The sequence below is a fragment of the Canis lupus genome, chromosome 17 (genome assembly GCF_003254725.2).
Source record: "Canis lupus dingo isolate Sandy chromosome 17, ASM325472v2, whole genome shotgun sequence".
Lineage (NCBI taxonomy): Eukaryota > Metazoa > Chordata > Mammalia > Carnivora > Canidae > Canis > Canis lupus.
The window spans coordinates 14,934,154-14,959,136 of record NC_064259.1 but is presented as its reverse complement, the minus strand read 5'-3'; the positions used below and the strand labels follow the sequence as shown (position 1 = coordinate 14,959,136).

At 47.1% G+C, this 24,983-nt stretch overlaps 1 long non-coding RNA gene across 1 annotated transcript; it reads left to right on the top strand.

Moving 5' to 3' along the window:
• The first annotated feature begins 400 nt into the window (after positions 1 to 400).
• On the top strand, positions 401 to 3,095 carry LOC112665094 (uncharacterized). The gene is made up of 3 exons (XR_003140211.3): positions 401 to 489; positions 1,344 to 1,800; positions 2,945 to 3,095. It is a non-coding gene; the product is annotated as an uncharacterized LOC112665094 (long non-coding RNA).
• The last annotated feature ends 21,888 nt before the right edge of the window (positions 3,096 to 24,983 follow it).

Genomic DNA, 24,983 nt, shown 5'->3' with positions numbered 1-24,983 from the left:
GTGTCCGCCTGTGCGTTGCGTGCCTGTGCGTGTGTCCGCCTGTGCGTTGCGCGCCTGTGCGTGTGTCCGCCTGTGCGTTGCGTGCCTGTGCGCGCCTGTGCGTGTGTCCGCCTGTGCGTGCGCGCGCCTGTGTGCCTGTGCGCGCCTGTGCGTGTGCGTGTGCACGCCTGTGCATGTGCACGCCTGTGCGTGTGTCCGCCTGTGCGTTGCGCGCCTGAGCGCGCCTGTGTGCGCGCGCGCCCGTGTGTGTGCCTGTGTGTGCGTGCGCCTGTGTCCGCCTGTGCGTGTGCGCGCCTGTGCGTGTGTCCACCTGTGCGTTGCGTGCCTGTGCGTGTCTGTGCGTGCGCGCGCCCGTGTGTGCCTGTGAGTGTGCGCGCGTGCGCCTGTGCGCATGCGTGGTCGGTGTGAGAGGGAAGATGGTTGAGGTGGCGGGAAGTTGGCTTCCCAGCAGCGCGAGGCCTCACCTCAGTCTCCCCATCTGGAACATGGGTGTGTAACGCCGACCTCCCAGTTCACCTGGGGGGTTGTGATACACGTGCGTGTAAAGCGTGTAGGAGAAGGGCTCGCGGCCGGCCTGGGATTCGGAGAGAGGGTGCTCCCGGGCAGCGTCGGGCTGCGGGCTGCGGGCTCGGCGTCGCTCAGGCGCGAGGCCCCCCCCGGCCCCCCCCCGGCCCCCCCCTAGGGTCAGGACGCTGTGCGCGTGCGCCGCTGCCCTCCGCTCCCGCCCGTACCCTGCGCGCCGGCGGCTTCGGCGCGTGGGCTGTGCTGTGAGCCGCGTCCCCTTCCTCGCAGCCCCTCGCCCGGTGCCCGCCGCTGAGCCGGCGCGTTGGCGGCGTCCGTGCTAGGGCAGCGCCCAGCCTTGCCGCATGCCCTCTGCGGGGAGACAGAGCCGCCGATCCCCACCCGCAGCCCCGACAGCGGCTCGGGGGTGCCGCCGCCGCAGTGAGGCAGGGGCCAGCCGCGGGGGACCAAGGCCGGGGTGACGGGGGGGGGGGTGGGGGGCGGGGGCCGGGCCTCCGGGGCATCCCCGCTGCTGGGCCCCGGCTCCGGAGCCTGCCCCAGGTCAGACCCCGGGGGAAGCCAGCCGAAGCACTAACGATCATAACTGGGGGCTCTTTTTTTTTTTAACTTACAAATTTATTTTTTATTGGAGTTCAGTTTGCCAACATATAGCATAACACCCAGTGCTCATCCCATCAGGTGCCCCCCTCAGTGCCCGTCACCCAGTCACCCCCACCCCCCGCCCACCTCCCCTTCCTCCACCCCTAGTTCGTTTCCCAGAGTTAGGAGTCTCTCGTGTTCTGCCTCCCTTTCTGATATTTCCCACTCATTTTTTCAATCAGATGCACGCTCATCCTTTGGAGCCAGGGGCCCACCTTGCCGCCTGGGATTGATAAGGAAAGGGTTCAAGCTCTGTTTGGGGCCCTTCTTCCTGCGGATCACAAGCTGTCCAGAAGCCCAGTTGGAAAACCGGGCGAGTTAGAAGGGATCAAACCTGGAGTCCCCCCATCCGCAGCAGACTGTTGTGGGAAGGAGGAAGAAGGAGGAACTTGGAAGTCACCGGGCTGCTTCTCACCAGCCCTGTGTCCTTGCACTTGGTGACTCCGGGGTCATGGCTTTGGCAAAAGGGCCGTGAGTTCAGTCCTAGTACATGAACGGGTGTGGAAAGTCTCTCCTTTGCAGAAGCAGCAGCAGCAGCTGCTCAGTACTTGCCTCACGCAAAGGCACAGCTTTCTTCTTGGAGAGGGAAAAAAGGCCATCCTCGCCGTGAAACGTGCTTCCTTCATCTTGAGAGTAACGGTGAGCCTCTCTCTGAAAGCCACTTAATTATGTGGCGAGGGTCCTGCTGTGGGGAGTGCTGCAGAGGCTGCCCCGCCAGGCACACTCCCCTCGTAAGTGGTAAAAGATACAGTACGATTAAGTAGCATGAGAAACTCAAGTGTTGTTTTCTGAACACATCGGTCCATGTTTGGGCTGTTTCGATTTACTGTTAGTTTGGGGAGTCTGGCTTCTCCTTGAAAAGGATGGCATGTTCACTTTTTAAATAATTGCAATCAAATCTCCCCCTGATACGGGCTTTCTGGTCCCTGGACACTGGGCAGCAGTAGCCTGGGGTTGGGATGTAGTCACTCTGCAAAACATTTCCCCGAGTGTTCTTTCAGCCTATTCCCCTTCTCCCCCGCCCCCAATCCCAGACTTATGTCAGGAGGAGGGTCGCATTGCTTCCCACCCCCAGATTCCCTCTTCATCTTTAAAGATGTCCTGGGGTCTGAAGGAGGGAGCAGGGAGCCTGGGGGTCCCTAGTCTAGACACATGGCACCGTAGTGCAGCTTGCCCATCTGTGCCATTCTTGTAGGATTTCCTCTAGTTGGAGTGAACAGGGAAGTGGGAGCACATCTGTATCTGATGAAAACTGACCCAGCGCTCCCCTTGCAGCAGGGTCTGCCTTAACTTCCCTCTTGCGGTTGGAATTGATAAAACGGGTTATCGAGTCATCCTCCTGATGGGGCCCACAGTGTCGGAACCTATCCAGGGGCCAAGAGGTGAACTGAGGCAGGATGCACGCTTTACTCCATTTGATTATGTAAACCGGGCACTATGCAAATCCGGGAGATGTCAGTATCAGGGGCGGCAGGTTTTCGGCTAGGCTGAATTGTTCGGGGTGTAAAGTGAGAACCCATATTTTAAAAAGTTAATACTAGGAGAGGAGACAGAGGAAGCAAAGAATTTTTATTTTTTCCTTTTGCCTTACGAGGTAATTTGAAAAAAAAAAATTACCCTTTGAAATGTTGCCAGCAGCGAGTGAGTGAAAACCAGTAAGGGTTCAGAAGTTAGAGACCTACTCTAATTTCACATAAGGTACTTAATGGTCCTTTCCCATCACTGAGCACAAATACATATCCCTAAAATTTCTCCAAAATTTGATTTTGTTCTCTGTTTCAAGGAAAAAGTGTTGTGAACAGTCTGAGCCTGGTTTCCCTGGCCATGACAAATTCTCATGAAACCAGCGCACAGGAACTGGATTTTCACAGCCGCCTTCGGAGGGGCCGTGTGTCCCCAGGCGGTGGGGAGCTGCCCCTGATGTGGATTTCTGGGTGGGGTTTTTTTTTTTTTTTTTTTTTTTTTTTTGCAGGGGGAGGGGGGAGCTCCATACAGATTGGATGCGAATATAATTGATATTTAAGTCTCTCTCTGGAAACTTAAACTTTGATAGTTTACATCTCCTCTTAATAGCATATTAAATCATTTTATAACCCTTAACAACTGTTTAATCTTTTCATTGTTGAAAAATGAGGTAATTGATCTAAGCCATGTCAGGATATGCCAGGAAAAACTTATTTAAATGTACCACCCTTCGCCATGGCATTTGGGGGATTTGAGGGACCTGGATGTGCTTTGGGGGGCCCACCCCTTCCATGGTGGGGGTCTCACCCTGAAAGGGGTCAGAACAAAGAATCCTCAGCGGGTGGAGGCTGGGGGAGGCCGGTGGGGGAACGGCTGAGCCTGAGATTTGGCTCAGGCTATGGTATTGCGGCCATCTAGGATTTTGGCTTCTAATTGGGCATTGTTGAAAACATGCTTTTCTGGCCGACAGTATGTTCTATGATCTCTCACTGTGTTCAGCAAGGTTGTTTGTGCACCATCACAATTGGAGTGCTCGTGGCCGGAGTGAGGGAGAGTGAGAACACGAGTAAGAGAGGAGAGAGTAAGTGTTCTGTTATTCCAAAAACAAGTATGCCTTCTCCTTGGGAATGACACCAAAGAATACCTTCTAAATGAAGTATGTTTCCCTTCAGAGATTACAGCATCAGTGGATCAAAGTCCCCTGGAAATAGCTTTTGGCAGCTCTGAGGTTCTCTGTAACTCTTCTTTGACTTGAGCAGGGCAGTCCTGTGCTGGGAGCAGCAGCTGCCCTGCCTTTGGAGGCCTTGGAGCCAGGGGTGGGGACAGATAGGTGTCCTGTTGATCTGCTGACCGCCCTGCCAATGCTGTGGCCTCATGTTGGTTTGGGGTTGGTTTGGTTGGAAGTGGTTTTGTTTCTCTGGAAAATGGATTGTGGCGCATGGGCTGGCTCTCTCTGTCCAAGTAATGCAATACAGGCATCTTCTAAACTTAAACAAGGCTTTGGCAATGCTGGTGAAATGTATTGTCGTCGGCTCCATGTCCTGACGTCCTCCATAGACTTGAGGAATGTTTGGCCCTCGGCCTCTGAGCCCTTTCTGGTTTAAGTTTAATGAGAGTCCGGGCAATCCAAATGTCTACCTGGCAGCAGGGAAGAGACCCTTCACGTTAATTATTGCTAAGCTCAACTGTCTCCTTCCAAGCCCTATATACAGCCCTACACATTTGTATACATTTTATATGGTCGATTTCCATTATAAATTGCCCATAAATTAAATACAGATTTTCTTGGGAACATCTTAAAAAAAGGGAAAAGATCCGTGTGATACATGTTTCTGGTATTGGAGGTGATGTGGGTTACAAAGGGGGAGGGTGGGCCTGCGCGCCGACTCTCCAACATGGAGGTCACGCGTCTGGGTTAAGGCAACCTGAGTGGTGTGTGAACGGATCTGCAGCGTGCCTTTTCTCCATCTTTCCTGTTGTGAACTGCACATAGTGATTTTGGAAAGAACGGAGACTGATTGATTGACCTAGACAGCCTGGAGCGGGTCCAGAGGAGGACAGCAGGACAGTGAGGGATGGGAGCGCTCCTGTCTCTCCTCCAAAGAGCAGGCTGGGCTTGTTGGGTTTGTCTGGAGGGCAGTGCTCTCAACACCACGTGGCGATGCCTTGAGGCATCATCTCCACTGTGAGGTGTGCTGCCAGCATAATCTGTGGCTCATAATGAAGTACTAATGTACCTTAAATAGGAAATTAAAGATTCGTCTCTCAAATGTCCTTCTCATTCCCAGATCCTTACCAGGTGGAGAGCTAAGGGTGCAGTTTTAGCTAGACCCCATAGCGTTATGCCTACCCTCAATCCTGTCTTCCCTGTGCCCTAGCTTTTGCTGCTGCGGGGCCTTTGCATGTATTGCTCCCTCTGCATAGCTTGCTTGCTCCCCCCCCGCTTAGATCTCTCCTTACCTGAGTGCTCTCTTTAAAAATGTGCTCTGAGGACTCTCTCCTCTTCTTTTTCCATTTGACAGTCTGCGCACTTCATTTATTATTATTATAAGCAATACTAAATTTAGGCTCATGAGGTCGGAGTTTTTGTCTCTTTCATCCTCTTTTCTGTTCCAGTACATAGCACCTGGTAGGTGCTCAATAAAATGTGCTGAGTGAATGTATGAAGGAATGTGCACAGGTATGCGTTTGCAGGTCATTGGTTACATGTTACAGAGGAAACAGATGTAGCAAACACTGCTTTAGGAGATTAGACTTGAACCAGTTAGCAGAAATTACAAAAAGGCAGATCCTTGTCTAAAAAAAAACTTAAAAACTTAAAAAAAAATACAAATTTCCACCAAGGAATGAACTCACTTCGAGAGGTGGGAATGCCTGTGGGGGAAGTGTTGAAGACAAGTAAGTGAGGATGGCTGCTTGTCACGGGGGCTGTTGAGAGGGTAGGATTTTATGATCATAGGTTTCTTGTCTCTCCCTCTCCATAATTTTATTCAAGACCTTAAAATGTTCTGTTCTGGGCTCTCCTGTAATTTAGTATCCTAGAATTCTGAGTGCTTTGGGGGCACCTGTCCTGATCACACAGCTCTGGTTGGGTTGAGCCCAGATGGCACAGGTTTCATGCTTAGAATGTGAGTCCCTAGGATGCTGTCATGTTGCCATGGCCGGGGTGGCCTCTGTACCTCCAGCAGGTGGTCTGGCCCTGGTGGTCTCTGAGCTGCCTTTCTCATGGTCTACTGGACCTTTTCCCCAGGGTCCACTGGTGCTTGAAGTTAATTTGTCCCCAAATGAGATATTCATTTCTTTATTCTCCATTTAAGTGACCATTGTGTCTTATGTTCTCCCCTTGAGTCTGCTCTGGGTTTTAGGGCCACATCCCCCAGGCGCTGGACTTGACACTTTCTCCCTCTCCTTCCTTCTGTCCCACCAGCCCTGGCTCAGATCCTCTCAGAGTGGGCAGAAAGGCTGGTATTCAGCACACCAGTTAGGATGTCCAGGCCTGGGCTCTGTAGCTTCAGAGCTTAGGGGTGGATGAGAGAGTTTCTAGTAGGACTTCGCTAGGGGAGCTGTGCTGGGAGAGATTGGTTGGAGTCATGCATTGGAGCAAGAGTAAGCCAGCTCCATGAGGAGCCAGGGCTGCAGAGCTGAGAGCAGAGGGGCCTGTTGATGCATGCAGTGCAGGACACCAGGCCCCACACGTGTGCAAGGAGGACCAGAAACCACCCCCTTCCCCATCTTTCTTTAGTGCAGACCATGTAACAGTGTGAACTAGACAGGAGGGATGCTGGACATCCCAGCATGAGGATAAAAAGTGTAGAAAATGCATCCAGAGGAACCACTCGCCTTGAGTGGTCAGAGTACTACGCTCCAGTACAGATGAGCTGGGTGACCTTGGACAAGCTGTTTGACCTGTCTTACTGTGATTTCTGCATCTGTAGAGGGGGACTAGCCTCTAATCATGAGATAATTTTCTTAATGTTAGGTGTGTGTGTGTGTGTGGGGGGGTTTCTTTTCATTATATGATTTTGTGTGCTATTCGATTTTTCTAAATTCTATATAGGTATAAGTTTGATTCTAATAATGAAATAGGTATTTGGAAACATTCATGAAATGCCACGTGAGTGTGTCAGACTCTGCTTTATGTCCTGGGGGCGGAGATGGTAATGACTGTCTCCTGGAGCCCTGAGCTTCTGCCCAAGTCCTTGTTCTGAGGCTGTGACACCCAGGTATTTCCAGGAAGGCCTTCATTGAACTGAAACAGTTCCTCCATGTTGGAGCCTAGAAACACATGCTTGGAGAGAGCTCCTCTGTTCCAGCCTGGGGCTCATGGGGCAGTTGGGGAACAATCAGGAGACCCTGTGCTTTATGGCCCTGGGTGGTGCATGAAGTCTTCCCCACTTGGGCTTCATAAATTATTCTGTGGGGTCCATTAGAGCTGGGTGGGGAGCAAGAGAGTGATTTTATGGGTGATTTACTCATGGCCTTTGTCTGAGATCCCACATGTTGCCAGCTGGACAGCGGCTTCTGGCTGCGTCTATGGCAAAGCCTTGGCCAGAGGGGCCCCCACAGTGTGAAATCACACCACACGACCTGAGGTTGGGCAGAGGGGCTCCAAGACCCCACAAAGAGGTCGCCTCCAGCAAATCCAGGAAGGAGGTAAAGTCACATAGGCCCATCTCTCCATCAGTTTTCAGGAGGACTTAGAGTTTATTTCCTTATGGTTGACATGGCTGGTCCCACTGGAGTAAGAGTCCTCTCTGGAAGAATCATGAGGTCATAAAATCCAGCTTTAGATTTCATTGTGGGGGAACAGGCTCAAGACCTTTCTGAGGATCATGTAGTAAGTCAGTAGCAGGGCTGAGACCAGATCTATTTCTCCTACCTCATGTTGCCTCTTTGGACCAAGAGGAGGGGGAGCTGAGGGTAGGAGAGACTGATGACTGTCTCTGTCTAGGTGGGAGTCTTCTAGAGGCCCTGATCTTGTGAGAATGTGGTCTTCCTCCCTGGATAGGGTTCCTGAAGTTGCCTTCATGCCTGGGAGCCCACCCCCTCACCCCCAGCACTGGGCTTGATGCTGCTGGGCTGTCCTGATGCCTTTTCTGAGGCTGCCTGGTGTGGCCCAAGGTTGCCAGAGCACCCAGCACCATGGCCTCCTTCCTGGGCATGGGTGTGTAGGAATGACTCCACCTTTACATGTTCTGTTGATGGAGGCAGTGGATGGGCACTAGGTACTCATGGTTTCAGCTCCATCAGTGTCTCATCTGACATGGGGGGCGTGGGAGGGCTGGCTTGGCTAGTGTACTTGTGCTACTCACTGGCTACATGGCCTCAAGGGAGTCTCTTTCACTGAGTTTTTCCAGGAGCTGTTGCTTCTCCCAGAGGCATTTTAGGAACAGTGCTGTGACTCAGCCTTGATGGTAATGGAGGTGTATGTGATACTTCGCTCCTGCTGGTGCTTCTGCCTTCCTGCTCCCCCACTTTGTGGGTTCATGCATGAGCTTCTATGGAAGAAGGACATACATCTTGAAGCTCTTTATAACTTTTGAACAAGGGGACCCACATTTTCAGTCTGCCCTGGGCCCTTGGAATTATGTGGCTGGTCCTGTCCCTACTGCCAGCTGGTCTCCGCTACCCCTCATGCAGCTCAGATGGATGACTAGGGAGGACTGGGGTAGGAGCAAAGCAGAGGGCACTTCTGGATGGTGGAGGACACTTGCCAGCTGGGATGAGACAGGGTAGGATCAGCCTCCTGAGACTGTGAACTTGGCAGAACTCTTCTGGGCAGCTCATAGGCCCTGCTTTCTATGGCTTTTCTCCTTTGTTCCTCTATTTAGGCTCTCTACATTCTGCTGATTACTTACCCCTTTTCCTAAAGCTTCTGTTTATGACACAGGCTTTATGGGGTTCACCATTACAGTATTTAGGATATGGTAAGTTAGGTAGAAAAATAACCTGGAAATTCGATGTTTTAATACAATGTTTTATTCTTGCTTGTGCTTTATGTTCATTACAGTTGGTGTGGGTATTCTGCTCCACGCAGTCACTCAAGATTCTGGGCCGATAGAGGCTCTGTCCCTTGTACCCATACCGGCTGGGGTATACAGTCTTTGTTGATTGCTCTGGCAGGAGAGTGGGATGAAGGAGGGTTCCCCAACTACTCTTTTTGCTTCAGCTTGAAAGTGATATGTATCTCTTCTGCTCCTAGCCCATTTGGCCAGAATTAGTTCTGGGGCTATATCTAACTGCAAGGGGGCTGGAACGTGGCATCTTCTACTTCCAGGAAGAAGAGAAGAAACAGATATTGATGAGCATGAGGTATGTCTAGTAAAGTGGCCCCAGAAACTTTTGTTTAATAGGTGAATAAACAGAAGGAAAGAGAAATATTGTGCCCACATCTCTTCATCTAGAAAGAATTGTGTTTAATCTTTACCTGAGAATATTTCCGTGTTACCTGATGACTTGCTAAATGTAAAGCCCTCAGCCAGACTCTAAATATTTCTTGTGGCAGAAAGATGCTATCCATCTCCTGTTGTGGGGTCTGGAATGTCAGGGATCCAGGGCTTTCCCTGGGTATACAGGGGATCTGCTGGGGTTGAGCAAGGTCACAGCAGAGGAGCTACAAAGTGGGTGTTTAGTATCTATGGAATTGGACTGTTGGCAACCTTTATTTCTGATATACTTAAAAGCAAGTATAACCAGTATGAATTTGATCCATGCCATTTGGGTGTAAGAAATGTCACATTTATTTCTCTAAGTCAAATTTGGCTCAGTCCTCAGCCCCCTGGCTGCTGGGATATCTAATGTTTGTTATCACTTATGTCCTCATCACTCCTGTCTTCCTCCTTCTCTTTTCTCTTCCTTTATTGCTGCAGGAGTGGATAAGAATGGGCTACAGACAGAAAAGAGGGCTGTAGTGTCCTTTTTGCCATTTGTCCTTGCCCACATCTCCTTGGAGAGGGGAGGTCCTCAGGTAGCCGATTCCCTCTGTATGGCCCTCAGAATGGGGGCCCCCTGGTTGCTCAGGGATGCTGTCTCAGTGCCGGGTGGGGCACTTGCAAAGCAAATCTTGCAGCTACAGCTAAAGTAGACCTGGCTTCCTTTCCCCCAAGCCTCCCCACCCCACACCCTTGGTCTCAAGCCCCTGATCTGTGGAACATGCTGGCTCTCAGCCCCATGGCCACTTGATTGGGGGGCCTGCCTGCCTGCCTGTCTCCATCAATTCCACCAACACCCGAGGTATTAGCCACCAGCCACAATGTAGCCAGAAGATTTAATTATGAGTTACCTCATTTCATTCACATTTATGTGGCCAAAGCCCATCGCAGACAAAACACCAATAAAAGCCCAGGCCCAGAGAAACGCAAAGCTGTAGAGCAAAGGAAGCAGGGTTGTTCTCATGGCCCAAAACTTGTGTCTTTTTTTTTTTCTTTTTCTTTTTTGGCAAAAGAGAAAATGAAATAAGTTTAAGAACAATGTACAGTCCACATTTGATGGCTGTAGAATGTGTATGGCCTTCAGCTGCTTCCAGCAAATTATTCATGATCTATTTGAGCCTTAGCTAGACGCTGACACCATGTCTCCCTACACTGACTCAGCCCCCGCTGGGGCCCTGTGTGGGGCCTTTTGCTTGGGGCCTTGTAAGGGTTTCTTACCTGAACCAGGTAACTCCTCTTAGGAGCAACTCTATGCTTGCATCCGTGGATGAGCCCTGGAAAGTGAAGCATTTGTAGGACCTCGAGGTGGGCCCTGAAACTGGCTTTGAGGGCATGGGTGCCATCGATCTGTCCTGGGACAGTGTCACTGTACAGCAATTTTACCCTAAAGTGGTCCTAAAGCTTGAGTGAATCGAAACTCTGGCCCAACATTCAGGAGATTCCCACAACCTGTTTTGTTTGCTTTGCCAAGTCCCTTCTCTCTCTGGGCCCTGGTTTTATTTTGTCTTTTGAAAAGCAGGAGATATCCAAAAAAATAAAGAAATATTTCTTGAAACAAAAAGCTCCATATATAGAATAGATAACTTCTGAATTCCTCTTCTGAGAGGACAGGGCAGGGACAATGCTACTCATGCTTCAATTCCTACCTTACTCCTACAGTCCGCTCCCCTGGCATCCTATAAAGGGCTCTGTATCCTGCAGGACTCCATTCAGCATAATTTGAAAACCACCAGGGTGGGTCATCAGTAAGGGCACAGTGATATCCGATGTTTGGATTCTTACTTCATCCTTGCCTGGACAAAACAAAATAAAACCAAAATGGCTACAGAGCTCCCATAAGATTCAAGAATTAAGGCAGAGAAAATGGGGCCAGCATCTTCGTGACAGTTTTATCTTCGTGGTTTGAAGCACTATGTGTTGACTACTGGAAGGCCTCCATTCCCTGGGCCAGGCAGGTTTGTTTGAGCCCTCAAGGGGTCCACTGGGGGTCCACCAGTAGAGGTGATCCCTCTACTGACCTAAGGGAGTTGTCAGAGCTTCCTGTGACTTGAAAGGCCCCAGGCCTTGAAACTCTCAGGGTGGAACACTTGGAGGTATGTTGTCAAGATTTCCGTCTCTTCTGGAGAGGCCTTCAACCTTCAGCATGGCAGGAGTAGCTGAAGGGGGGAGGTGAAATAGGGAATACTGGCAGCTGGGAATTCAGGAGGGCATAATTGTTTCTTCAAATTCTGGTTTGGTAAGGACCGTCTACTTAGTTCATAGTAGCTGATTAATAAATATTTGTGGAGTAAATGAAAATGTGATGGGGCAAAATAGGAAGGCAGATTTCAATACATGGAAGAGAATGTCTAGATTGCAATCATTCACAAGTCTTGGCCACTGGTAGTATTGAGTCAGTGGTCGATGGTCCTGTGGCAGAGGCTCAAGGCTCAGGACGCTGGAGGGGGCTTGTACTTGAATGGTTCCCAGTGTGCTTCCTCCCCTCATCACCCCTGGCATGGAGATCTTAGAATCCAGAGAAGAAAGATGGCCCACTTTGGCTACAGCAAGTGCCTGGACAAAGTGACTTACTTTGTCCCAGGAAAACTGCCTTCCTTCTGCCCAATTAGCCCGGCAAGGACTAGCCTAGGGAAATCTCCACTTGTTAATGGTGTGGAGACTGATGGGACAGAGATGTGTGTGTCCTGGGAGGCTCAGCCTGGAATGCTTCACTGCAGGCGCCAATCACAAGGAGCCCCCCATTGTGTGGCCTACTTCCCTCACTGGGTCAGTGCGGGAGATCTTGCTTTGCTAGGCTCATGTTGCAAATGAGTTTTCAATTTCTGGGTCAGGAGGGAGGCCTGGCATTTTAGCTTGGGTTTTTTCAGGTGAGGAGTTGCAGCTAAGTTGTTGGACGTACGTGGCTTAGGAGGTTTCCTTTATGAATGTCATAAAAGCAAAGGGCTTCTTACTCTGTGATGTTTGGGGCAGTCCATCAGTGCCCTGAAACTTGATGGAGCTGGTCAAGAAACCTCTAATGGCCTTGAAGACATCTGGGTCTGGAAAGGCCCTCAAAATCACCTCCTTCCTCCCCATGCCCACTAGAGAAACTACTAGTGCGATCTCTGGCAGGTGGCCGTCCAGTACTAGGATCTGTCTTGGAGTCACTACTGTTTGAGTTGGCCCATTGCCGTCTGCACTGAGAAGATAGATACCAATGCATCTTATAAGCTGAAAAAGGGTATAGATATGGCAGGTATGACACCCCTATAACTTCCCAGGAACCTGTAGCTATCCCTGGTTCTGGCTCTGGCTTCTAGGGCCCTGCAGCTTACATCGTGCTCCCTCTGACCCAGGAAAGCCCTTCAGGCTCTGTCAGCAGCAAGGACCTTCAGCCACATCTGGGACTGGGTGATGCTGTGAATCAGGATGCTCTCCTGCTCTTCTCAGGGAGGGCTACCAAGACCCCCACACGAGGAGGGATCTCCCCCCCCCCCCCCCCCCGGTATTGGTGTTGTGACAGGATTGGAGCACAGGGGAGGGGTGTGGCAGGTTTTGGCCTCTAACTGGAGGAAATGTCTTTTCCAGCAGCCCTGAGAATCTTGGACATTACCTGCTCCTGGCATTGGAAGGGGCTGACATGCTCTCATCCACTGGGGTAGACTTTTCAGTTTGGGCTCTATCTTCAAAAGAATCATGTAGTCAGATATTGGGAAGCAGCTGAGGCTTTGCTCAGATTGGTGGAAGCAGATAGGAACAAGAAGAGGCAGAGCTCGGTATTTATTAAGTTCCTGTGCTATGCTGGATTCTTTTACGTAGTGTCCCATTTAACACCTACCTCCATGGATTGGTGGTGTTCTTACTTCACTGGAGAAGTCAGTGTTGACCCTTGGCCATAGTGGATTTTAGACTGAACTTAGGACCACCTGTTTCCAAAGCCTGTGTTCTCAGTTGCTGTACCAGCTTGGCTTCATGGTCCAGCTCTGCAATGCTTAGGTCAGACCTGCCGTCTCTCTGGGCCTCAGTTTCCCATTTAGAAAATGAGAAATTGGACTAATACCACCTTAGAGAGCCATCCTCTGTGAATCTTACCATGGAGTTTTCCTGAAAGTGAGTATAGCCAGCAGGTGTTTTGGGAAGCAGCAATCCTTTCTGAGTGGACAGGAGTATGTTCTAGAACTTTCTAGTCTGGGAAACAGCCAGTTACTGGGGGTTTGCCTCTTTCCTCTGTCACCATTGGTGTTTTCCCCAATCATAAAATGATACTCAGCTTCCCTTTTGGTACTGTGCCCCCTCCCTAAGCTAGAGAATGCCCCAGCTGGCTCATCCTCTGTGCCCACAAGTTTGTCTCTTAGGCTGGTAGTATGGACTATACACTGAGCTCCAGGAGTCTTTCAGCAGCCAGAAGAGCCCCAGAGCAGAGCTGATGAGTGATTTACAGCTTGTAGGTAGAAGTGTACGAAGGCTGGACATCTGGGGTACAGGCCCTCTTGTCTGGGAAAGAAGATACACTCAGGCAAGGGCTCAGCTCAGAAGCTGGGAAACATGGTCCCTGATCAGGTCCCAGTAAAAGACATTCTTGTGAGGATCCTCTGGTGGGAAGATGCATCTTGGTGCTAGACTCTGGCTGGGTTTATGCCTTTGCTGGCTTTAGGATATGCTTAGAAAAAAGCCACCAGTTGAGAGAGGAGCTCACAGGAACTACTTGGCCTCAGCCCTCTTCTTCCTTCCGGGAGTTCTTCCTTGACCTCCAGTAGCTACCTCTAGAGGGAGCTTGATGGAGCTCACAGGGGACATGGATTCCTCTGTGTGTCTGAGGGCTTTGGTGTTTAACAGGTACATGTTTGTTATTGTAGACATGTACCTGGGGCATAGGTGCCAGCTGCAAAACTCCATCACACACCTGGGCTCAGTGAACACAGACCGTCTCCTGTAGACAACTGTCTGTTCCTGTGGGGAACAGATGACTTGCTTTAATTCTGCACCTGGATTTGCACGTGGGAAGAGGGACATTAACTCTTGGCATAACTAAAATTACTTTTCATGATGATGGACTTCTCAGGAATGTGTGTGTGTAGTGAGAGTCCATGAGCAGGTTAAATATCCCATTCACAGGTAGCTGGGAAATCAGAGGCATCCCAGCTGCAGGCAGAGGCTGAGCTCACAGAGATGTGCCTACATAGTGTGCATGAGTTGGTGTGTGGGGAGGTGACATCCATGGGGTCTAGTGTGTGTTGTGGTTTCCATTTTGTTATCTGTACTCCTCAAGACATGGATCCATCACACTTGGGCCCAGTCCCAAGGCTTCCATTTGGACCTGTTCCCCATGTGACATTTGCCACCACATCTCTGTCATGTGTGATCCTCGCAGAGCTTTCTGGCTCAGTGGGGGAAGATACCCAGCAGGAGTAGCTTCCTGGGAGGCTTCGCAGAACTCCTTCAGGCCTCTCTCCTGGCCACTGGCCAGCCCTGGGTTGGAGGGAAGGGGCTTTGTAAAGGCTTTTGCTTGTTGGCCATCCAGTACTCCTGAAAGGATACCAGCCTGATGAGTGAAGTTGCAATAAATCAAGACCATGTGGTTGGCTCCCCCTTGAGATGCTCCCTGTTAAAGAAATTGGTGGGTGGGAAACATTTTTGGCAATCAGCCCTGAAGCTTCTCTTATATCCCCTTTCTCTTTGCTCTTCAACCCTCAAATCTGAGAATCATATGGTTTATTTTTAAAACAGAAACAGCCAGGGACTCTCATGTCTCTAGGGCCAAGAACATCGCTTCCCATCATTCAGGTCTAGCCTGGGAGCAGAACTCATCCCTGTTGTGAATGCTGCAGAATTCAGTGTCATGAGGCTTGAAGTAGTGGGTGGGGAGAAGAGAGGGTATCTTTTGTGCTTATAATGGGTCAGATGATCTAGGAAACCCTGGAGTTTGTGTGCTGTGCCATTAGGAAGGGAACTAATGCCCCAGAGAGGACTGGAGAGGGGGAACTGGCCAACACTGTCAAGGGAAGCAGACCCAGGATTGGCTCCTACCCTTAGGTCTCCTGCTTTCAATTTAGGCTTCTTAACATTGAAGAGCCTGAGATTTGAAGGTTGCATTGGAATTTGGGTTGAAAAAGAAAAGGCTCAGAGAAAGAAGGGAGCAGAAAGCCCTTCGCCATAGAAATGAGACAGGGAATTCTGGGATGATGGGAGAGAGGAAGTCTAAAGCCCAAAGAATTTGCTTGAGACATGAGGGCATTACAGGATCTTAGCGTCACAGGGATGGCTGAGGTAGAGGTGAATCAGGAAGTATTTGGATCAAGCCTGGAAAAGGATCACATTTAATTCCATAAAATGATTATTTCTAAGGGGAGGAAGGCTGTGGTGTTCCAGGATGGTATTCTATGACAGTTTACAACATGGGGAGTCTGGGATCCTGGTGCTCATGTTTGCTGGCTCATTGGGTTCTTAGACAGATTATGCCTCTGTCCCACTGTTTAGGAGTGTGTTCTAACTCAACAGTGGATTGGAAAGAACTGGCATGCGAGTTTGGGAACATTTCTGCTCTTTCTAAGTTGTGCCGAGCTCTGCAGCAAAGGAAGTAGGTGAGCAGGGGAAGCACCCTGGACCCTAGAGCTTGAGTTTGAGCTTTGCAGCTTCCTCCCCTGATGACTGTGGGCACAGATCCATCCTTCTGAATTTCATTTCCTCATCAGTTGGTGGGAATGGCCATCCATGCCCATGGTAGGGCCCATTGTTTTGTCTGCCCAGCTCTTATTTCTCTGTTCTTCTGATAATGGTTCTCTATTCCTTATGGCAGGGACCCTCCTTCATGTTAATTGAGTGGTCTTAGTGGAGGCCACCAAGTACTTCCTCTCCTCCCACCTCTGCTGTGAGCATAATAGGATCAGTGGATTTATCCTACCCTTCTGGCTATGGTCATTTGATAAGAGGGTGTTGTAATAGAACATGACCAGAACTGTTCCTGAACACATATGAGATACCCACCAAGCATCTTGGAAGTCCCCACCAAGAAATGACTGAGGGAGCCCTGGGGATGGTAGTGCTGAGTCCCTGTAGGTAACAGTGGAGGTAGAAGCTAGGAGCCACTATGCTGTTGTTGTTGCTGTTGTTGTTGTTGTTGTTGTTGTTTTAATTTTATTTATTGGAGTTCAGTTTGCCAACATATAGTATATAACATCCAGTGCTCATCCTGTCAAGTGCCCCCATCAGCGCCCGTCACCGAGTCACCCCATCCCCCCGCCCACCTCCCCTTCCACTACCCCTTGTTTGTTTCCCAGAGTTAGGAGTCTCTCATGTTCTGAGGCCCTCTCTGATTTTTCACACTCATTTTTCTATCCTTTCCCCTATAATCCCTTTCACTATTTTTTATATTCCCCGAATGAATGAAACCATATAATATTTGTCCTTCTCCAATTGACTTACTTCACTCAGCATAATACCCTCCAGTTCCATCCGTTGAAGCAAATAGTGGGTGTTTGTCATTTCTAATGGCTGAATAATATTTCATTGTATACACAGACCACATCTTCTTTATCCATTCATCTGTCGATGGACACTGAGGCTCCTTCCACAGTTTGGCTATTGTGGACATTGCTGCTATAAACATTGGAGTGCAGGTGTCTTGGTTTTTCACTACATCTGTATCTTTGGGGTAAATCCCCAGTAGTGCAATTGCTGGGTTGTAGGGTAGCCCTATTTTTAACTCTTTGAGGAACCATCCAATCATGAAATGGGCAAAAGACATTAACAGAAATTTCACCAAAGAAGACATACACATGGCCAACAGGCACATGAGAAAATGCTCTGCATCACTGGCCATCAGGGAAATACAAATAAAAACCACAATGAGATACTACCTCACACCAATGAGAATGGTGAAAGTTAACAAGACAGGAAACAACAAATGTTGGAGAGGATGTGGAGAAAGGGGAACCTTCCTGCACTGTTGGTGGGAATGTGAACTGGTATGCTGTTGTTGATGTGACCAAATATCTGCCATAACCTGGTGGGGCCTGAGATGGGACTGAGCTACCATTTAGACTGTATCTATTTGGGTACTTTTGCTTTCTAGGGACAGAAACCCCCACTCAAACTACCTTAAGCAAAAAGAGAACTTATCAGCTCATGTCTCTGAAAATAGCAGAGTTGTGCTGGTTTCAGGCTTGGCTTCAGGCAGGACCTTACTCAGCCAACGTCACCAGGATTCAGCGTCTCTCTCTTTCCTTCTCCCTCTCTATCTCTCTGAACTCTGCTTCCTTTGGGTTGAGTCCATCTGGAAGTAGAATCCCTCCCTCAGGGTACTAAATGGCTGCCTTAGCTCCTAAAGTTACATTTCCTCAAATTCAAGGCCAGCAGGAAATAGCAGCAGTCTCTTTCCTAGAAACTTTAGTCAACCTCTCATTGCCTCTCTCTGGTTCGGACTGGGTCCTGTGTCTGTCCCCAGATTAATGTGATGTGATGATCCAGTTGGCTTAAGCTTAGGTTATAGGCTTTAGTCCTGATTATGGAGTGAAGCCCACTAAACCCAGCATCTGAGAGTTGGTGAGAGGATACGGTTGTCAGCAGAATGGTGAGTAGATGCCAGGTGGCAAAACCGACAGATGTCTCTACTGTAGACTGTTAGCACCCCACAGGTTGCTCAGAGCAGCTCACGTCCTCTTTCCTCATTGTGGACACTGTTAAGTGTTAGGTATAAGGTGTCAGACACCTCTTATGAGGTGATTACAATTTGGTTTCTAGGTGAAAAGTAATGACCACTAAAGGATGCCAAAAGCTACTGCTGGTGGTAGACACAAATTGAAGCGGGTTAAGAAAATGAGAGTTTTCAGAAGTTTTAGACACATTGGAAGGTGGAATGTTGAATTTAGCGGGGGCTTGCACCAATGGTGTAAATGAATTCTCCATGTGTTTTATGTGAAGACAGGAACAGGCACTTCCTAAAACCATTTCAACAACTGTAATGGTTCAAAATGGTTCACCAATTGGGAGAAAACTAACAAAAGTTGGAAAAGCAGTTATTTGTGATTCAGGAGAAAGCTAGGATCCAGCACAAACATTTTTGTGTATCTTTGACTCTAAGGGGTTCACAGCATCTAGAAATGCATTTCTCAGGCACATCAAGGGTCTACCCTTCCTTTTGCTGTGTCCACCGCAGAACTGGCCCTGGCATCAGACCGGAAGACTGTCTGTAGTAGACTCTGTTGTCTTCGCCTCTCCAACATTCATTTCTTGTACTTGGAGTCTCCCTTAAGCCTGTGGGTGCCAGCCAGGTCATCTGGTAGATGTTGAAATGACTAAGGGACTTTGGTTGGAGATAATCATCAACCTGGCACTGAAGTTTTTGATGAATGAGCGTGATAGGGAGTGGTGGTGAATAGATTGCCTGAAGGTATGGGCCTCCAAAGAGCTGGGATTTATACAAAACACAGTGAAGAAATACTGCTCTGGAAGACCTTGAGAAGATGTGAACTCTACCTTTTGAACTTGAAGATAAGCAGTTGCCTCTGAAGGATGCAGCCGAGGAAGTCCTGTTCTTGGGGATGAGGAGCCATGTGCCCCGTGACTATTCCCATATGACCACAGCCTTGGGACTAGACATACTTATTGGATAGCAAGTCTAGCCAAGTGTGGTCAGCCCTTTGAACATCTGCCATGGAGACACTGTTCCCAGCACCTGCCCGACATCTCCTCTGTGTTCTTGCCAATGGCCAGGCCCCCCAGAAGTCCCTGCACAATGTTCCTACATGTTTGATGTCCCTGAAAGAAGAGGGAACACATAATCACGATTTAAAAATAAACAGCAGAAGACAAAGTATTTTGGTTCTTGGCTTTACCCTAGGCTGGTGAAGTCATCTCTGAGCAGACTCTTGCCACAGCATCCTTGGAGGCCTTTGAGGTTTGGCAGTGATTGGGCTTTGTTGGGAGAAGGCTGGGCCTGTTCGTGGATGACAGTGTCCTTTTTGGCCACGGTCACATGAGGCTGGGGCAGGCCTTGGGCTGGCAGAGCCCTGCCACGGGTTTTCCCCGTGCTGACCTATCTGCCTCTCTGTCTCCCTTTTTCCTCTTTGGGGATTGGAACAGAGCATCCCCACTATTGACCAGAGAGAAAGTTCAATGGTTTTGCCAAACACAGACCACCCACCTCTGCTGGGCTTGGTGGTGCTCCAGGATCGCTCAAACAGATGCATGAGGGCAGAAGGCTAAGTTCTATGCTAAAACTCAGCTTTGGAATATATGTCGCCTTTATAAAACAAGCCCCTTAGAAGAGGACGATCATGTAGATGGCTTCCATCATGCTTCAAGGAGGGCTTTGGGAGTCAAGAGGAAGAAGCTGGGAAGGGGAAAAGTATGGAGGCAGGAGGCACAGTGCCACCAGAGACATTAAGTCAGTGTGTTCTCCCCAGAGCTTAGGTTGTTGTTCCTGGAGGGAAGGTTGCAGGATCTGTGGGTTATTTAGAAGTATATGGGTCTGGTATAATAAACTGATACAGTCAGTTTACTGCCCTGTGAAAACCAGATTAACATTAAAGCCACATGACAAACTGGGAAGGATATTTTTAACGTTAATGAAAGGGCTACTAAGCTCAATATATACAAGCCCTTTACAAAACAAAAGGAGAGGGACACCTGGGTGGCTCAGTGGTTGAGCATCTGCCTTTGGCTCAGGTCATCATCCTGGGGTCCTGGATTGAGTCCTGCATCATGCTCCCTGTGAGGAGCCTGCTTCTCCCTCTGCCTATGTCTCTGCCTCTCTCTCTGTGTCTCTTATGAATAAATAAATTAAATCTTTAAAAACACCCAAAAAACAAAAGGAGAAAGAAAAACAACCCACGTAGACAAATGGATAAATAAATTGAATAGGCAATTTATAAAAGAAGTAAAATAGAGCATGTAAAAAGATGTTCAGCCTTGCTAATGATGAAAAAAAAATTGAGTTAAAGATTGAGATATCATGTGCCTATTGGCAAAGGAAAACAGATTGGGTTAAAAAAGTAATAGTAACAGTCAACGTGTTGAGAAATATTTAGTTCAGAAGAGTATGAACTAGTACAACCTATTTGTAAGGCTCTTTGAGAACAAGTATCAAAACATAAAATGCATATCCTTTGACCCAGAAGTCCTGCTTTAAAAGATTTAGCATAAGATGGAAACTGAATGAGAAAAGTTGTATGAGAACACACCAGGATATTCATTAATTTCTGATTAATGGAAAACTAGAAAAACTCCTAAATTCCATTATTAAGGGATCGGTTAACTGAAATGTGGCTCGTACCACAAAGGAAAATATGCAATAATTAAAAAAATGATAAGAGGTTCATGACATGTTTTTGAGTGAACAAACCCAAACCAAACCACCTCTATATGTAATCACTCTGTCAGGTGGATCTTGCCCCAGTGTGGGCACATGCACTGGCTCGCAAACCATCCTGGAATGCTGTGGTTCAGGTGAGCAGCCTATTAGTGGCATTTTTAGGAAGAGTCATGTCTCTAGAGTATGTTTTCCAAGACCCAGGGACAGAGGGAAGGCTGGGTGTGTCGGATTTCCATGTACCTACGGAAGATGAAGTTCTGGGGGAGGTGAGTCGAGTAGGAAAACTCTACCCTTTGAGCTAGTTCATCCATATGGGATCAGGTTCCAAGTGCGTAATCCTATATTCTACTCCTGTGATTTTTGGAACTGTAAGTTTTTTAAAAAAATATTTAGTTTACTTATTTTAGAGGAGGGGAAGGAGAAGAGGCAGAGGGAGAGAGAAACTTAAGCAGACTCAGTGCTGAGCATGGAGCCCGACTTGGGACATGATCTCATGACCCCAAGATCATGACCCCGAGATCATGACTGGAGCCAAAACCAAGAGTCTGACACTTAATGAACTGCACCACTCAGGTGCCCCTGGAAATTTAACTATTTTAAAGGACCTTGTGGTCAATTGCTGAAAAGTCTCCTCTTGTGTGTATATATCCCTGTCTTACAGGTGCAGGGCTAAGAGTGCAGCCTCTGGAGCTAGCCGACCCAGGACAAGATGTCAGCTGCTCCACTTACCAATCTGGGGGCCTTGAGTAGGTGATTTCACCTGCCTGTGCCTCCCTTCTCTACCTGTAAAACACAGTGCCTGGCTCATCTCAAGTGCTATGTTTTCTATAATTTTTTTCCTGTTTTCTTATCTTTTTCTTAACCAACCATAAAGTACAATCCATTTTGGACACTGGATTTGTAAAAGAAGGAACAGAATGAAAACTGATTATATGGAATTCCTAGCATTTTTCTGTTTTTAAACCTTGACTGTGAACAAGACTGAAATTTATATGGTCTTTGAGCACTTTCTTTTCTAGCAATGAGAGGTTTATCTTCCATTCTTATACAGTTTTCACTCACTTTCCTACCTTGTCTCAGTAGCATTGGATGAAACTGGTCACTGCCTCTTGTATAAAAAACCTTTCTTCAAAAATCTTTCTGGGTCCCAGACTCTCAGCTATCCTGCCCACTGCCTGGCAGTGCCTTTGCTGGTTCCTCGTCTTCTTCTTTTTTTTTTTTAATTTATTTTTTATTGGTGTTCAATTTACTAACATACAGAATAACCCCCAGTGCCCGTCACCCATTCACTCCCACCCCCCGCCCTCCTCCCCTTCTACCACCCCTAGTTCATTTCCCAGAGTTAGCAGTCTTTACGTTCTGTCTCCCTTTCTGATATTTCCCACACATTTCTTCTCCCTTCTCTTATATTCCCTTTCACTATTATTTATATTCCCCAAATGAATGAGAACATATAATGTTTGTCCTTCTCCGACTGACTTACTTCACTCAGCATAATACCCTCCAGTTCCATCCACATTGAAGCAAATGGTGGGTATTTGTCATTTCTAATGGCTGAGTAATATTCCATTGTATACATAAACCACATCTTCTTTATCCATTCATCTTTCGTTGGACACCGAGGCTCCTTCCACAGTTTGGCTATCGTGGCCATTGCTGCTATAAACATCGGGGCTGGTTCCTCGTCTTCTGATTACCCGACACTGGAATGCTTCTCTTCTCTGCCCACTCATTGCCTTAGGTGACTAGCCATCACCCAGTCTCATGGCTTGAAACACCTTCCATGGGCAGGATGACCCTCTGTCCTGGTTTTCCTAGCATAGTTCTGGTGTTTACTTTGTCACTTGGCATAATTAATACTACTTTTCAATCTCAAAAAGAGTCCCAGTTTGAAAGAGAAGTTATATGTTACCCTACCTACAGGCTGATGCCCTCACCCAGGTTCTATCTCAAGTCCTGACCTCTGCCAGTACACTCCAGAAGCAGTATTGCCACTTGATTAAGCTAACTGGCATCATGACAGAGACAAGTCCAAAATCTACCTTTTGATTTCTATTCCAAACGCGCTTTCTACATTCTTCCAAATGATGACTTCATTCTTCTGATTGCTTGGCCAAAATCCTTGACTTCTCTATTTCTCTCAAACCCCATGTCTGGTCCACCAGCAGATGCAGCGGGTCACATCCCTGGTAAGTGTTCAGAACCCAGGTGATAATCTTCTCCATCACCAGGGCAACCACTCTGGTACATAGCACCTAAGCACTGGCATCTCTCACTAGAGTACTGAGAAGCCTCTTGGCTCCTATTTTCACTCTTGCCATCTATACATATTCTTCCCAAAGCAGCAGAGAGATCCTTTGGAAACATGCCTGGTCATGGCAGTCTTCTGCTCAAAATCCTCCCATGTCTTTGCCTGATGTACTCAGTAAAATCCCTAGTCCTTGCATGATTCAGGCCCCTGAGACCTGACCTCTCCGCCATCATTTACTCTTATTGCTCACTCATCTACACTTCAACTACATTATCCATTCTGCTGTTTCTCATACTGGCACATTCATGCCTCAGGACCTTTGCACCTGCTGTTTTTTTGGCCCGGTATTCTCGTCTCTGATTTATCTAATGGCTCACTTTCTCACTGTTCTCAGGTCTCTGTTTGAATCTTTTCATCAAAAAAGTCTTCACTAACTATCTGTAAGACAAACTTCCCTCATTACTCTCTCTCCTCAGGCTTTGTTATTCATAAAACTTATTAGCACCTGATATATTATAGGATAATATATATTTTTTAAATTGTCTGCTTCCCCTAACTAGGATGTAACTTCATAAAGCCAGGACTTAAACTGCTTTATCCACAGTGCCTAGAACAGTGCCTGGAATATCATGGCCATTAAAATTTATTGAATAGATTCAGGCAGTACATACCAAGCACATAATATGCTTTTAAAAATATTTGTTTAGGCATTGAAAAGTTCCTTTCAGCAGTGAAGTATTTTAAAATTTTCATGGAGAAGTTTTGCCATACTGTTGTTTAATTTGTTTCTAGGTGCTTTATATTTTTTGACATAATAAATGAAATTTTCTTAACTTCATTTTCCAGTTGTTTGGTGCTAGTACACAGAAATGCAATTGATTGTGTGTATTGATCTTGTATCCTCTGGTATTGCTAAACTCTTCTATTACCTCTAGTAGTTTTCTGTTGTTGTTGAGTCTTTGAATTTTGATAATTAAACAATCATGGCATCTATGAAAAGTGAGTACTTTACTTCTCTCTTGCCAGTCTTTATGACTTTTATTTCTTTTCTTTATTGCACTGGCTAGGACTTCTATTATTATGTTAATGTTAGAAGTGTTGAAAATGGACATCCTTGTTACCGATGTTGGGGAAAACTGTTTTATTACCAAGTATTGATGCCAATCTTAGGGAAAAGTGTTTCCTCATTAAGTATGATACTAGCTGTAGGGTGGGGTTTGTTTGTTTGTTGTAACTGCCCTTTATCAAATTGAAGAAATTTCCTTCCATTCCCCATTTGCTGATCATTTTTGTTTTAATCCTGAATGGGTTTTGGATTTTGACAAATGCTTTTCTTCCATTTATTGAGATGAATCACCTAGTTTTTCTCCTTTATTCTGTTGATATGGCAAATTTCTTTGATTTTTGAATACCAGATCAATCTTGTACTCCTTGTATAAACCCACTTGTTCATGGTGAATTATCTTTTTTAATACATTGATGGGTTCTGCTTGGTAGTATATTGTTAACAATTTTTGCATTTGTTTCATGGAGAAGTTTTCATATATATATATATATATATATAAATTTTTTTTTTTTTTTGCAGGCTTTGGTGTATGAGAGCATGCTGAACTCATTAAATGAGCTGGGCAGTGTTCCTTTCTCAGTTTTCTGAAAGAGTTTACATAAGATTAATATTTCTTATTTAAATATTTGATAGAACTCAGCAGTGAAATTGTCTGAACTTGGGGTTTTTCCTTCTGAGAATGGTTTTGGTAACGAATTCAGTATCTTCGACAGATAAAGGGCTACTCAGAATTTGTATTTCACCTTGAGGTTCGTTTTGACACATTGCATTTTTCAAGGAATTTGTCCATTTTATCTAAAGATGTAAAATTTATTCATATACCATGGTGCATAGTATTCCTTTGTTGTCCTTTTGATGTCTCAGGGACCTGTAGCAATTTTCCTCCTGCATTTCTCAGACTGGTAATGTGTATTTTCTCTCTTTTCTCCCTATCCTTCCAGTGAGGGGCACATTACTTTTATCAGTCTTATCAAAAGTAAATTTTTTTGGCATTGTTTTTCTGTTTTCTGTTTGATTGCTATTCCTACTTTTATCATTATTTCCCTCCTTCTATTAGTTTGAGTTGCATTTGCTCTTTTTTTTTTTTTTTTTTTTTTTAGCTTAAGGTGACATGTTCTATCACTGATTCTTCACCTTGTTTCCTTTTTAATATAAGCATGTGAGGCTTATGTCCTCTGAGCACTCTTGCACTGCATCTCACAAATTTTGAGACACTCTGTACTCACTTTCATTCAGTTCAAAACGTTTTCTAAGTTCCCTTATGAGTTCTATGGAGCTTTGTTTAAGAGGGATTATTTACTTGCCAAATATTTTGGGGCT